General features: G+C 38.0%; 1 protein-coding gene across 3 annotated transcripts in view; it reads right to left on the minus strand.

The window, feature by feature from the left end:
* LOC150077101 (uncharacterized) overlaps positions 1–14,783 on the minus strand; it is a 527,433-nt gene that overhangs the window by 208,901 nt on the left and 303,749 nt on the right. For 2 of the 3 annotated variants that reach the window (XM_090386534.1, XM_090386533.1), the window contains exon 3: positions 9,745–9,902. The exons of the other annotated variant lie outside the window; for it this stretch is intronic. The gene's annotated coding sequence lies outside the window, so the exon portion shown is untranslated. The remainder of the gene's footprint in view (positions 1–9,744; positions 9,903–14,783) is intronic. 3 annotated transcript variants of the gene reach the window in all.

The following is a 14,783-nucleotide window of genomic DNA, read 5'->3' on the forward strand; positions in this document are numbered from 1 at the left end:
ATCTCATTAACATTATTAATGGTTGGACGCACTCACCTGTCGCCTTTTTCATGCAACTCCATGTACACTATCTACCCCTGGGACTTTACACAGTAGCTTTTCAGACGCGCTTCTTTGATATTATTATGTGACTTGTTTTACAATGGTTGAACTCTGCTTCACTCTTGCTGTACCACCCCCCCCCCCGACTGCAGGTAGGGCAGAAATGGTGAAGACAACAGATGTTTTAGGTATACGCTAACGCGCCTATTAACTCCAGTCAACAGCACTCAAAAATATCTGTTCGCATTATTCGCCTATTCCTGTAATTAAAACCCTGACCTTCTCCCCCCCCCCCCCCACTGGCCACTGAAATTTTCTTGTATACTACCCATTTTGATCATTTCCCGCTTTCAGTTACTGAACTGTCATATTTATGATACTGCTTGACCTAGTTACAGTCATCTGATTGATACAAGAAACTGCTCCCATTATGTGTACACTCACATCAAGGGTAAGTCCAAGGATATGCACCCGAATCTCACGTGCACGTTATTTTGCTCCATTTATAGACTGACTGCAACTAATCAGTATACACTCTTTGAAAATGTATTGGCTTTTTCCTAGCTGAAATAAAGTAGTCATGTTTACATGCCCATACCATAAATACCAAAATGTAACACGAAAGACAACAGTTTTTATGAAACCAAACCAACAATAATTTACTTAGTGTACGTTACTGTTGGTTTTCCTGTTTTGTTACATCAGAACCCAAGTTTAAGGGTTGTTGTTGTTTTTTGGTTTTTAGGAGCATTAGCAACTAAGGCCATATTGCTCCGGTGCGGTGGTCATTCCCTGACCTTTCCGCATACTCTGTATTTGGTGGTGACGGGCTCGAACCCCGGTCTAATCAAGAAGCGTGTGCTACGCACTGCTGCTCCTTCCCACCTGGCTACGGAGGCGCCAAGTTTAAGGGGGAGGGGGAAGAAGCGGTAGAACACTGACTTGAGACGGAAGTATAACGAAAGCTATAAAAATTCCCTAGTCTTGACGGGATTCGAACCCACGTTGTTTCCATATAGTGTTGAAGAACAGCGATTGCATTCTGTTACCGAGGATGGTAGTGCCTTGCTATAGGGATAACCCCTGGAGTATCAGAAAAATTATTGGAGAGGATGGGCAAGTGATGTGGGATTTTTTTTTTTTTTTTATCTTGCTTTCTTGTTGCACCATATGCCTCTACTTATACGAAAATGGACGGTGCAACTTCGTTCGCCGATAAGGGGCACAAAATGTCTTGAGAGACTGAAATATACGGCTGTTTTAGTGGAGGTTAGAAACAGCGTTAAATTAGGCTCAAAATTGAAACACAAACGAAGATTTAAAAACACGTACATAATAATAATAAAAATTGGTTTTTATCGAGTTGTTTCGAAACTTCCACTGATCCTTGCTCTATTTTACCTTTTGTTCATTTGTCAGTGGCAGCTAGTGAGGGGCATAATCGACTATATGCAAATTAGTTAATTACGAAATCAACAGTAACCGAACTATTGCCTTGAACATTTATACGAGGTGTGGCAATAAAGTTGCCGTAATGTTCGACGAGTTTGAAAATAAACGGAAGTTGTATGTTGTAGTTCAGACTTCCTCTGACAGATGGTAGTACAGATATTGTCCAGTAGAGTGACAAGTTGCAAGTAGCAACCGGTTTCATCAGTAACGTTAACGTTCCGTCACACGATTTTGAAATGGAACAACGAACGAGTATCAAATTTTGCTTTGTGCTGGGAAAATCTGTAAAAGAAAAGTATGAAATGTTAATAACGTTTCATCACCATAAACAGTTAAGTCGTATCAGTGTGTCTGAGCGGTTTAAAGGTGAACGTGAGGATGTTCGATTCGTCAATCTTTCGAAATGAAGACAGAGTTACAAAATTAGACCCTCAGTATGATGGCTGATGAGTCGAATATGGACACGATTCATCAAATTTTGCATGGAGATTTAGGGAAAAGGAAAGTCTCTGCGGCATAGCGTCAAGGCTAAATCAAAGTAACGAAGTGTGTCATCAAGCGAAGACTTCATCTAGTCTTTCCAAAATATTCCTAATTTTCTTGACTGTATTGTAACTGGAGATAAGTGTTGGTTGTTTAAGTAAGACCCAGATACAAAGCGTCAGAGCATATGGTAAACCTCAAAATCATCAAGGCCCGAAACGTTTCGTTTACAGAAGCCCAGTATCTAGACGATGCTGATCATGTTTTTTGACAAACATTGTGTGATTCAAAAGGAATTTGTACTTTAAGGGGATGCTGCATTCTCTGTACAAGTGCTTTAAAGACTACTGAAGCGCATTTCCCGGGTGACACCACAATTTGGAGAGAAAGGCAGCTGGTTCTTGTTTGCACACCATGCCCTCGCCCATTCCGCACTTGTTGTGAAGATATTTCTGGCGAAACGTGGCATTGCACCAATCAATCGTCCACCTTACTGTCCTGATCTAGTAAATATCATCTCTTTGGGAGCCTTCGCTGACTATTTCAGAAATTAATAGACACTACACTATTATATCATGTGGTAGATTTATTTATCGAAATGATACAATTTAAATAAATTGATCCACCTCAATGCTAAACACTTAAACTGTTTATGGCTACGTTTCGGGATTTCACTGAAGACGGGAAACAGTTCCCGAAACGATAAGTATGTATATGGCATTCAGGTAGCTCAAGTACTTTAAATTGAATAATTTCAACAGTTATTGATACGTTAGATCGTACTTACAAACCAAACTATTTTATGGAATCCAATTATCGCTTTTTACGTTCGCATGCCTGACAAAAAGAGGGGGGAAAACCCCCATTAATCCGATGTTCTTTAGTGTGCTATTAACTTTTCTAGGACAAGTGTGGATCACAGAGACACTCGACATTTCATATGTGATGTTCCTCTTGGAAAAGCATGTGTGATAGAAATAGGAGAAACGACATACGTAATCAGCCATTGGCGATTTACTATTTTTTTTATGAACAACCCCATACGAAAACTACAGCGAATACTGATCGTCCTAAAATTTTGTATTTCTGTTGATCCATTATCGAAAATGTTGACAAAATTTGTTGTTGTGAAGACTAAAACCGGAGGCATATTCTCTCTGAGATTATCTCTACAGAAATACAGCCAATTTGTACTGTACTGTGAAAACTCCGGCAAGCCAGTGGCAGTCAGCATCGGAAATAGCAGAAGGCTCCGTCCCATGCTCGCTTCCCGCGACAACCCCTGAGGCACTGTAAAAAGACAGGGTAATAAATACATTTTGAATCCCGATGAATTATTTATAGCGAATTTTATGTTCTCCAATCGAATAATAATTAAAAGATAATTTGAAAAAGTAAAATATACATAATCCTGTGGGCTGAAAACTTCTTGCGGAGAGTTGTAACATTGAATACGATTAATTGTACCTGGCTGTCTATACAACGGCCGCCATCGAAATTGAAATTACAGATACCAAAGATCTTTGTACACAAAGTTCAGCTTATTCTAATCTATGCAAAAACGAACGCGACTGAATGTTTGCTCATGACATTACTTGATTATCGTAACGGCTAACCTTAACTGTAAGCGAAATTGTTTTCTACTGAGAGAAAACGTAATTCGTATTCAGAAAATAGCGACAGGGCTACCCTGTTTCTCGCCGGCTAAGATCAGAATAAATTAATTGTTCGGGAATCGACAGTTCAACCTTAGATTTTAACTATTAAACGGGTACCGATAGAGCAACCCTCACTAATGTATAGATTGTTTTTATGTTGATACAAAATGACTCCTATCTGTCAGTATTTGTGAAGATAAACCAGAAAATAAGAAAAAAAAAAGAGAGAAATCGTGCACTAAAAATTGTAATGTAGAGAGATTATTTATGGTAGCAATTTAATCAAGGCATCCCATTTCCAATATTACAGTTCATAGAGATAGAATGAATACTGGATGCTGAAATGGGTTCTTTTCAAACACCACCTACCCCAGCTTATCAGGATCATTCAGATAATGAACTTCGCAAACTACAGTAACAATCAGACAAAATGATTAATTTGAAAAAGTAAAATGTGCACTACCCTGTGGATACATTGCTGACTGAGAATGTCGAAATGCTGATGGAAGAGATCTGCACACGAAACTTCTCGGAAATCTGTCAATAGACAGTTCTACTTTCTCCCCCCTTCCCTCATGAGCGAATCCAACCCTACAAATGTCCAGTCAGAGGTTACGACTGATGTATGGGTTCTTTCCAATCTTTACACAGCATTGTGCTGCATCAGGACCGCTACTCCACACGCTTCACTGATGATCGTGCCAAAGGAATGAGATTCTTGCTCAGCAGTTGTCACGCAGATTCATACCACATCCACAGGGCTGGCGTTAACGTTTGTGCTGCACGAGGCAAAACTTGTAACTTCGCCTAATTCATGCGAATATAGATGGATTGCTTAATTTTATTCGGCAAATCAGATTTGACAAACAAATCTAAAAAAAAAAAAAGTTTGATCTACATCAAAACTTGCAAAAGACACATCTTGGCCATTGATGCCCTTGTGTCATTAAACCCTTAATCAGCAACAGCCTAATTCATATCATATCTTAACACACACATTTATGCAGTAGCGCGTCTAACTGCGCCTGTGGGAAGTGACTCACTTGCACAACCCCAGAGCTGGGCCTGCAACATCTAAAGAAACCTATGAAACCACCAACTTCTGCTGAAAGAATTAGCCGAGATCAGGCGCACTACATACATATATTGATTCTGTTTAACACAGAATAACTATTTAAAAATTCTTTATTACAATTGAACCAGGATTTACATAAAGTTTTATAAATATAAACTCTATCATGCAATAAAAATACTGAAATGGATTCTTTTCAAATACCACCTATCCCAGCTTATCAGGACTTAAAATTGCATAAACAAAAATAAAAATTATCATTTCATATTTAATGAAATGATAATTTTAAGTTTTAAAATTGTGGTTTTCAACATATACATAGTGTCTTCCTCAACCAAGTCATCTCGTATCGGGCAGCCTGTCTTACATGTGAACTGCTCATGTACTGTATTCATGTTAACACTAATATCCGGTACATCTATTGCATCCTCTTTTTTCCAGCGGGTTTTGTCACAACGCAGTGTCACTAATTCAATGAATAAGAGTTCCCCTGTCTCTGTCAATTGTTTTTCTCAATAAATTACCAAGATCACCGACGTTCCTCAACTGTCTAACCTAGATGAAATGATTTTCAGAGTGGAGGAGCACCGTCTAACTCCTCCACTTTGGGGAAAGAAGGTTCAAGATTACCAATCTAGCGACCTGGAAATGTTGCGTCAAGGTAAAGGGATCCAATCGCTGAGCCTTTCCGTTTTCTCTTATCATAATACTACCTCCTATGGAGATTGCCAATAACATTTTGTACTAATGGAAGGTACACACAATACAGGAGCCACAGCAGATGCTGTTGCAACAATCCATGCTCCAGTAAACCTGAAGAGCTCGCCGTAATATTCCTGGCATGACACGAGGGGCTCATATCGAAGGTCTCCTTTATACTTTTGAGTTCGTGTCTATGTCACGACGAAACGAAGCTATAAAGAGCGTTCTACACAGATGCTGATCCACGTTGACTCAACTGCTTCCCACAGTTGTTGAAAACTGTTGTACTTCTTGCAAACTTTACTGGCTTACATGGAATCGCATAATGTTACTTTGTTTACTGAGGCTGTTTAATATTGTTCTATCATTAATTTAAGTTAATTTTTATTTTCTTTACTCTTCTACAATACTTGCTAACGCCTTATCTGTTTGAACTTTATGGGTATAATTGCCGATTTAGTGTACTGTCATTAATTATTTTTTCAAAAGCAAGCATAAGAGATGTACAAGGTCCTTCTAAATTACACCTATAAAATTGGAGGTAGTTCTACATACCAAAACCAGTTCATATAAACACGTGTCCGAAATGCTTTCTTTCAGAAGATGCTCTTCTGGGTATCCACTGGAACATTCGGGTTCAAGATGGTGATTTCAGCGTAGTGGAGCATAACCATCTGACTGCGATGAATCTAGATGATGGTTCTGTGTCACAGCTGGCGCGGTCTCCTAATAATCTGAATTCACTGGATTTATGTTTTTAGGGTACCATCTTAAGAGGGAGGGGGAGAGGAAAGGCAGAAAGCAAGGAAGACCTTGCCGATACATTGAAGACATCAACAATTCAATAAATTACCAAGGAACTCGGTAAGATTTTTAACAAGTGTAAGTCAGCTGTTTGTCAATGTCAGATAGATTCAGGTTGTGCCAAGTTCGAAGAGTTTCTATGATTACTAGGTGTGTTTAAATGGCGGTTGAAAACCTGCATTAATGAAAATCAATTATATTAACTCATCATTATATCTCAGCGCACACCGGTTTAATGATTGTTTTCTTTCACTCATCACTTTTCGAACATATAGAAAGGACTGTAACTGGGAAAGAATGCATTTCCGAACATTTTACTTGTTTTGGTACGTAGAACTATCCCTAAAATTGTTAGTGTAATTTAGAAAAGCCTTGTAAATGTATATCTATCAAAACTGTTAATATTAAAATTATAAATACCTGTATATTTTATAAAATTTATATATTATGATGCTTTATTCTTAAAGCCAAAACAGTCATGGATAACTGGGGCATCTGGTCAACGTAACAATTCGTGAACATCTCTCTAGTACCATGGACATATTCTAGTCACGCTACTGCATTGAAACATACTCCACCCATTACAATACAGTGTTATCTGTTTCACCTTAAAGAGACAACTGAACATAACAAATAAAGCGAATCGTTGTTTTCTGAAACAGGTTATCTGTGGGCTACTCTTTTTAAAAAGTATAGCGCATGCTTTTAATGTTACAAGAATTTGAGGACAGCGGCCGGCAACAGTCCAGGTCAAGAAGCTGGAAGCGATTTTCTGAATTACGTCTGGGTAATAATTTTAGGGAACATAAATCTAAAATAAAGCAAATCTGTCCTGCGTAGTGTCAAAGACTTTGTCGACAATTCCCGAATCTTTTAACATTTTTTGCCCACTACAAAGAATCAAAAACAGGTGATGCCACTGTTTGAATATTAGACAGGTTACATATCCGTGTCACTTACACTAAACCAAATAAAATTCAGTCTTCCTACCCATTATAAGACCAGAGAAAGCCTTAGTGCTGCTCTTCTGCCATTCAAAATCAGACATTGAATCCAGTGATCACTTCAGGCGGTTTCCCCCCCCCCCCAGTGTGCTCTTGGTGGCAGATGCCCACTGGAGTCATTTCTGAAGTTTTCTTCAATCGAGGCTGCGGTCAGTTTCGAATGAAGAGGACTTCCAGTTAGCCGTTCTCACGCCGAGAGTGTGCAAGTTTTTTTTCTCGGTGAGCTAATGTGGATTTTTCTCCCCCCACAACGTGAAGATGGTTCCGTGAACACACATTTATACAGAAACAATTAACTTACAGTTATAAGTACACGCTTGGGAGTCACTTATAACAATATTTATTAGTCCAAGATCGCTGACTTTGAAAGAGTTGGGGAGTATTTCTTGATGAACCTATACATTATTAATGATGGAAGAAAGGTCAATCTGTGAGTCATTTTCAGATTGGAAGAGCCTGTTGAAAGGAGCGTATTTCTTAATATCTATATTTGATTTGGAGGCATGAAGAGTTCGAATTCCAAGTGGTCCTAGGGGTACATGAATATATATACTTTGCAGGATATCAGGAATGTCATATTTACCTAATAGAACCCTGCACTTGATCTTCCTGAATCCCCTCTACTATCAAAACATCCACTAAGAATTCCTGTGTCTATTTCGATTTCCAGTCGCTTCACTCCAGAGGAATAAGTAGCGTAAAAAATTCTCCTGAACGGCTTCAATCTTGTTCTGGAGGATGATCCTAAAGGGATTTTTTTTACAGAAGAACCAAATTCTAATATAAATAATGCAAAAGATTCATATAGAGAATAACTGATTGTGATTTTTAAATCTATAAGTGATGGGTCCAAACATTTTATCAGCATTAACGAATGTATGGTGCAGCAGCCGTTGGGAGAAAATAACGCCCACAAGTTCTTCAAATGGTCACACTTGCAGATGGGCTGGAAGTTAGTGAAGTAAGCATTGTTGATATAGGATGTGCTACTTACTGAGGTGAAAGAGATATATTTGGAAGAAGATAAATTCTTCCAAATCTCTTTCCATTGAAACTGGACCAGTGACAGCTTAGTTCGAGGAGTTGGAGTTTTAAGATATCTTCTTTATTTTTGATTGAGCAGATTCAGGTCGTCAGCAAAGAGTATTTATTACATGGACTCCATGAAGATGCTCAAGCAGAGGAGATTCCTGCAGGACTCCAATTCGAAGAGTGAAGAGTCTAGGTCTACCCTGACTGATTTGGGTAACTGTCAGGGCTCTGTTACTTGATATCACCTATCCTTTTGATAAGGAGTTGTATATGATGATCCAGAGACTTCAACTTATTTACCTGGATTAAATCCATGTTAATGTTGAGACATAAAGAGTTACATAATTGGGGGGGGGGGATACCTTATGCCACTTTAATTTCATAATCAATTATGCCCATCACTACTAGTCAGAGCACTAAAAACATCACTGTTGGAAAGTTTCGGCTATTTATTGTTAACAATCGAGATTATATAACAATGTTACTCATTGGAGTACGGTACCCACCCATAGCAATGAACAACAGACCAAACTGTTACTGTTGTCCCTCACTGAAATTAGTTAAACAATGCAACTTGTTTTTTTATCGTAGTATATCTACAGGTTTTCGACCAGGGCGGTGGATATATTTCAAGTATATTAACATGTTTGAAACCAAAGATAGCAGTCACTTAGCTACTTCCATCCCACCCCTAAAAAAATCGGCTTCTCCTGCAGGATTCATAAAGGTCTTGGATAAACTCGAATATAGAAAGCTAACAGACAAAAAAAAAAAATAAATAAATAAAAATAACAGGTAGTAGAGCGTTATTGGGCATAAGAGTATGTGGGTATAAGAGAACTCGTATACAGCCTTGCAAAGGTTAGTTTATGTTAAATTAGATCACTTTTGTTTTTTTTAGGCGCATCAGCAGCTTAGGCTATATTGCGCAGCACATATTATGTTTGTGAGTTGCGTGTGTTGTTTGCTCGACGAAAACCGGGAGATAAAAACCATGCTACCCTCGCCTGAAACCAACTAACTAAGCCGAGTTTTGAGAAACGCCCATAAAAATTCCTCCAGTCAATGACAGGGCTTCAACTCGTGTCTCTTCCACTCGGTGTGGCGAGGACAGCGATTATACCAACTGTGCTACCCAAGAGAGCGTTACTTTTGTTACATGAAGGTATTTTCTGATAGCGCAGATTAGGTTACATTTTGAAAGAGGGGGCGGGAAAAGATAACCTAATCTAACCTGACCTTATAAATCGCAAGATCAAATTAAGGAATATTACAATAGCATAACATCAATAATAAATAAGCAATGGATGAAATAAAATTCGTACGCTATTCTGCGTTCGATTCTACACATTGAAACGTACCACTCTAAGCCTACATTAATTAAAATATAGAAAAATAATCTCATGAAATGGTTTAATTTCAAAACATCTTATCTGCAATCCTATGTTTAAGAGTGTTTCACTTTTTGCATTACAAAAAAGTAGAAAATAAATACCTAAGGATTATCCAAGTGGTTGTTCCTCTGACAACTTGATATCCACTGGAAATCAAACGAAATGAAACTGCAGCAAAGAAGGTAGCATAAATCTATTATGGATTATCAAAACCGTTGCTGACTATACTTTTACACAAGGTTGGCCTCGAGTTTTGCATCTACAAATATAAACATTCGAAAGTCTAAATGAGGAATCGTGTTTATGATACTAAAAAAAACTGAGTCAATTTTTAAATACAAAATGAATGAATGAGTGACACTGTAAATCAGAATATTATAAGCACAACCATAACACTTGGACTATAAGCGTAATGAATAAAAGGGTTTCATGTACGTTCAAGTATACATGATCAAATCAATGCAGAGTAGTTGCTTTTTAAATATATATCTAACTATTCCTTGTTTCTTTTGACAGAAAAACTGAAGAAGTGATAAAAATGAAAGATATAAATTAAAAAATCCAGAAACTGGCAAGTAAATCTACTGTTTAAATATATTAACCACTGAACATTAAATTGGAATCTTATTATCGACCCTTATAACCAACCCCGCGACATTCAGCGATCCGCTTAGATCACAGAAACCCGCATCTCCGGGTAGAGTTAAATGACTACTTTTCATGCATTTGTAGAAATATATAATGTGCAATCAGAGTACCACCAGTACTCTTACATTTATAACACGCATGCTGAAATATTGTTGAATATAGTCGACTTTTAAAAACATTTTTATCAAATTAAATCATCACAAAGCAGACTCTGGTCACCAACCGGTCTACACCTAAAATATTGTCTAGCAATTGGTTTTATAAACGAATGCATTTTAAGAAAGATGTTGCTATAATGACCTTGGCCACATAACCACATGTGGCCAGGGTTCGATTCTGATCAGTACATTATTCTCTATCCAAATAAAATAAAACTCACCAACGTGTGAGTGCAACTTTCATAATAAAGGCAGGGACCTGCATTTGATCACGGGCATCAATTCTTCAGGGGGAATATCAGCGCTTTTGAACTCCGAAATGGATCGTATTTCAGTTCTTGACCGCTGTTCAGCTAAATGAGAATGGATGTTTCTGTATGACCCGAATACAAAATAAAATAAGATGCTTTTCGGATTCACAATCGCTCATTTCTCGCAACGAAGTGTTTATGAGTTCCCTGTCTTTATTTAATCCGTTATTAAAATAGCCATCACGTTGGTGCACGTAAGGATACGTCTCTCTGGACGAAGTCATACAAAGCAACGCACACCTTGAGCAGTGTAAATGTTCCTTGATTTTTATGATTTGATTTTATATTAAATACTAGGATATCTTTGGTACTCAGGTGGCAAAATCGCACCTTGCCTAATATAATCCTAATTGCACTACTGTCTCCTGCATTAGTTTCGTGGTGTTCCTTTTTCTACAATAGTCTTAAAACACTTGTGGAAAGAAGTGACTGAGAATACCTAAGAGAAGTAATTGTATTTATCTCTGTTGAGATACCGAACATGTCCACGTAGACCTCTTAGGTTCCTTCAGACTTAAAAATGTTCAATACTGATTTCTTTCATTGAGCTGAAGATTTTATAATTGAACAAACAAAAAACATTCACAGAAACGTGAATGAAAGACCCTTCAAGAAAGCTGCTTGTCTGTCTTGGTCTTCTTTGAATTCAAGTAAAGGCTTTTCCGTTCGGTTTTGTATATTTATAAGGCAAACTTTTTCATTTATTTTCCCTCCAAGGGCGAGGGATGAACAGTGGGTGCACGACGAAATCCAGCTACAAAACACGTATAGAAACGCTATGGAAACTGTACCAGCGGATAAAAAAAAAAAAAAAAAAAGAACCGGTTTGGACGTACGGCAGATGTGAAGGTTGTCACGTTCTTAGGTGTAGCGGCCAGTAACAATTCGACTCTTGAATACGTAAAACATTTATTTTAGATCACCATCCAGTACCATCCGCTCGTATACTTCAACTACTCTCCACAGTCGTAATGCACAATGCCTAGTTTTATCTGCAGCTCGCTCTATCCCCCCCCCCCCCACCCTTCAGTTCACCGCTTCCCCAGAAAGAGTTCAGCTCCCATTAAGCAGTGAGATCTTCGCAAAGCCAAGCAACTGTTCACGAAGCGGTTCACTATAATCAATAACAGTGTTTTCATTATTACCGCATATGACTCTGACGGCTAATTTTTCTCTCGGTACTGCTTCCTAGACGGCAATCTCACTGTGGTAGTCATATTAAGACTGTCAGTTCTTATAGAGCTTAGCCCGAAAAACAGATCGAAAGTTACTGAGTTCATCACTGATGGAAGATTACGGTAATCCTTAAAAATCAAGTAATAAACAATACGCAATTTCATCCAGTTCCGACTGCCACAACAAACAAAGCATCATTCTTGTCCTTATCTTTTACTTAAACACCCTCTAGGAAATCTTATATTTTCTATTCGAATTTAGTAATAGAGTTCCAATAACTTCTAGCATTAATCAATGTCAGGAACTTTCCACAAGTGGATTTTTAATAAATAAAAAAAGGTGGTGGGAGAAATAGAATTGTTAAAGTACGAAACAATTCTTGGAGCTTTTGAGCAATACATCTCTCTTTCTGAGTTTTGCCATTAAAATACTCATTGGTTAGAATGAAAAAAATTAATCCTGCTTAAAATTTGAGGAAAATGTTGGAACACTAAAAATTTTAAACTATTAATCTCTGCCAAATTTAAGTCTGGAGACATTCACTGCACAAAACAACGGCATTGTTCCAACACACTGACCTTTTGATTATGCCCATCACTGATAACTAATTTCAATATAATTTTCTCCCCTCAAGGTTTTTAGAGAATTTGCTACATGAATATTCTGCATGCATCAAATACAAAACTAGATGACCATACCTGTAAGGGAAACGGAAATATATTTTCTAATAAAGACGTGGAACAGAACCAGAGTATGTCTGCCAAGTGCGAAAATTTAATGTGACTAACCAGCTATCATTTTTAAGGGTACTAAAGGGTATAAGGCGATCCATGTGGTCGCTAATGACTTAAAACTTAAACGAACTGATGACGTGATCAAGAAGATCCTGCATCAAAAATGTCTCGCAAAGAGAAAATATTCTTGTCTGAAATTCTGCTCAGACATGGAATATACGATGAATGTCTTATGGATTAACTTTAGACTTCAAGGACACTGCAAGGCCTTTGGGATTTTTTTTTTTTTTTTTGTTTTTTCAGCGTGGCCGGCCCCAGTTAGCAGAAGAAATTTTTGTTTTCTAAAGATGGAATCCACTTGAACAGAGGAGGTGCAAGAGTTTTGCTAATGTCACTGAGAAAGAGTTAAAAAAAAACTGCTAATTCGGGATTGGGGGAGCCAACATGGGCCAAAACTTGTAGATCACCCTTGGGATACTGCAACTGCCTTATGTACAGGAAGAAACATCGAAACCCTTTCACATCCCTTATAGTTGCTTAAACACACTGTTCTCTGCGGTATGTAACTGATGTTGGTTTTTGCATCTATTTCAAAGAGCCAAAATATACAGATTATAATTTGCCTATATAGTAATGCTGTAAATAAATTGAAGAATTTGAGCTACTGATTAGGTCAATTAATGCCTCATATAATAGGGCTAACGGAGACATGGTACCACCATGATAGAGGATGAAGAATTTCATTATATGTGCAAAAGGGATGGGGAAGATCGAAGGGGACAGAAGGATGTTTTATTTATTATTTGGAGCATTGGCAACTAAGGCCATATTGCTCCGGGATATGGTCCGGGTGGTCATTCCCTGACCTTTCCGTATCCTCCGTATTTGATGGTGACGGGCGAACAGAAGGGATAATACTTCTTAGCAAAAGCTCTCTGAAAGCGACTGTACCCAGAGTTAGATCCATCATCAGGTTCAGATGGACGTTGAATTTGCATGGTACAAGATGAACTGAGGTGATAGTCGAAGTATGTTACAAACCAAAAGATTCTTAGAAGTGGATAAAAATCTCTAGAGCCAACTGGAATGGGCAGCAAAATGTGACTGTCTCATTATGTGTGACTTAACCAGCCTCATTGATTGGAAATCTTGGACTGGCAAAATGATATGAGAAAAGATTTTTGAGCCATTCGGAAGATTGCTAAAATTACAAGCAAGCTTCTACAGCATCAGGCAAAAATAAATAAATAAAATTACCTAATGACTATCTAAATTTATTCAAACTACCCGCTTCCACAACAATCAATTCCATTCTGGCTGAACGCAGGTTTCTGCAAATCTATTCAGAAGCCATCTTTTTAGGGTCCGTAGTCTAACGAACCCTATAATAACCTTACAATGCTTGGACAGACAGACAGACAACCGAGTGACATTATATCTCTGGAACCACTCAACCTATTGACTTGAAATTTTGCATGGGTTTGTACATCATGTGGCCCAACATAACGCCATATTGATCGTTGTTGACAAAAATTTGTGATGTGATTTGGTTTTTAGGAGCATTAGCAACTAAGGCCATATTGCTCCGGGATATGCGGGGGTCATTCCCAGACCTTTTCCGCATCCTCCGTATTTGGTGGTGACGGGCTCGAACCCCGGTTTAATCAAGAAGCGTGTGCTACGCACTGCTGCTCCTTCCCACCTGGCTACGGAGGCGCCGACAAAAATTTGTCTGAGAAATTTGGGAGGGGGGGACAGAAATGTTGTCGACAACCTATAGCTTATTATAGACCGTTGGAAAGAGCTGAACGAGTAGGTTAAAATATAATTTTAAAATTAAAAATGGCGGCGCCAGACATGAAAATGTAATCCCCCCCTCTATTTCCATCGCTAATGGAGCTAAAAATTTAAAAATCACATTGGCTATGCGTTATCCGATGCTTATCAAGGGAAAACTATTCCGATTAAAATGTATCATTTACGTTTTGTGTTAAAATTTAAAAAAAAAAAAAAAAAACTTTTTTATTGCACTTCGATAGCGCTCTTCTTTGTACTAAGTAACTCTCCTTTTGGTGACAAAAAAGGTTGCTAAATAGTTAGTTAATAATTCTAT

The sequence above is a fragment of the Mastigoproctus giganteus genome, chromosome 12, assembly GCF_048544385.1.
Source record: "Mastigoproctus giganteus isolate SK-2022 chromosome 12, ASM4854438v1, whole genome shotgun sequence".
In the NCBI taxonomy this organism is placed as follows: Eukaryota; Metazoa; Arthropoda; class Arachnida; order Uropygi; family Thelyphonidae; genus Mastigoproctus; species Mastigoproctus giganteus.